This window comes from Aplysia californica, unplaced genomic scaffold (assembly GCF_000002075.1).
Source record: "Aplysia californica isolate F4 #8 unplaced genomic scaffold, AplCal3.0 scaffold00076, whole genome shotgun sequence".
Lineage (NCBI taxonomy): Eukaryota > Metazoa > Mollusca > Gastropoda > Aplysiida > Aplysiidae > Aplysia > Aplysia californica.
The window spans coordinates 608,283-609,906 of record NW_004797346.1 but is presented as its reverse complement, the minus strand read 5'-3'; the positions used below and the strand labels follow the sequence as shown (position 1 = coordinate 609,906).

The following is a 1,624-nucleotide window of genomic DNA, read 5'->3' as shown; positions in this document are numbered from 1 at the left end:
CTTTATGATAAAGACCGTCAGCTAAAAATATCCATAATACCCGCTCCGTCTCCACGCTCCGAAGCTTGCCTCCTCCTGTCTACCCATGTCCCCCTTCCGCCTCTTTTTCAAATTATGCCCTTTTCCCCACCCGCTGTCTGGGACACACCCCTTACCTCCTACCCACAAAGAGCTCAGATGTGCACGCTCCTGTGTGTGTGTGAGCGCGTGCGCGCGCGCGTGTGTGTATGTGTGTGTGTGTGTGTGTGTGTCCGCGCGCCTAAGAGAACGTTTACGTGTGTGCTGTGCGCGCGGCAGTCTGTTGTAGTCACCTGTGCTGGCGAGCGGGAGGCGCGACGGAGAGAGCGATAGCGAGAGCGAGCAAGTGAGAGCGCGTGGTCGTTGCCTGTCACCAGAAGGTAGGCACGCACGCGCTTCGTTTCTACGTTTCATTGTCCTTCAGGGCAGGCGACATGTTCACTCATTCCTGGTGAGCACTGTCTTCGCTCGCAGCTGAAAACAAACCCGACTGTTGCCGGTGGATTTGGGTGTGGTCGAGAGGCTGTGGATACAATAAAGGAATAGCGTTTAGCACTCTGACGTAACAATTAGAAACCAATCGTGACTTATTTTTGTGTGCACAAGTAAGAGGGCAAGAGACAGAGAGTACTGACGGCTTTTAGCATTATTGTGCCTTGATCTGGAGAGGTGAGTACCTCAGTTTGATTTTAGTTTGCTGATCAGTTGTTATTATGTGTTAGTAACGGAGTGGTTTTATGTAAACAAGGCAAGATGATATCCAAGGAATGAGAGAAAGTGTATTATGCTTGTGTGTGTGTGTGTGTGTGTGTGTGTGTGTGTGTGTGTGTGTGTGTGTGTGTTTGTGTGTGTCTATGTGTGTAGATAGAATGCGTTTGTACGTGGCTGATGTATTTTGTCTTGGTCGTACATTTTCATGTTAATGTTCTTTAATTAGATTCGATGAACTATGCTCTTTAATCAACGGTGGGATAGATTTGAGGAGTTAGTGTTATGGAAAAACAGATTTGTTAATAGATAGCCACTTTAAAACAATACTCAAATAAAACAAACACACTCACACACACCCACACATACACACCCACCCCCCCACACACACTCTCTCTCTCTCTCTCTCTCTCACACACACACACACACACACTCACACACACACACAACAACAACATCCTGCTTACAAATGTTAATACACTTTGGATGCTAGAGAAGATACAAAATCGAGAAAGCAGGAAGGAGGAGGAGAATGATAAAGAGGAAAAAAACCCAATAGTTTGGGAAAAAATCATAGCTTTGGTCACACATCACCTCCTTCAACTTAATAAACCTAAGCTTTAATTGTAAAATAGGTTAATACAGCTCTGATCACAAGGTACGTTTAACGGCAAAAATCGATCCCTTCGAATGCCTGCGCTATCATAAATTATGATGGTTGGTTTGCGACTCTAAGTTCGCATAATGGTATGTAAATGTAAGGCAGTGTGTCATTGTGTTGATTAATTAAGCAATTCTGAAGCAATAAAATATTGAACAATAAATGCTCCTTAAAAGATTAAAACTCAATATTGACTTTTGTGTGTGTGTGTGTGGTGTGTGTCTGTGTGTGTGTGTG

At 44.4% G+C, this 1,624-nt stretch overlaps 1 protein-coding gene across 1 annotated transcript in view; it reads left to right on the top strand.

The window, feature by feature from the left end:
* Nucleotides 1-363: 363 nt before the first annotated feature.
* The window catches only part of LOC101864602 (cadherin-23), a gene marked incomplete in the record, with an annotated part of 96,643 nt that continues 95,382 nt past the window's right edge, over nt 364-1,624 (top strand). Inside the window, 1 exon segment of the mRNA XM_035968692.1 lies at nt 364-687.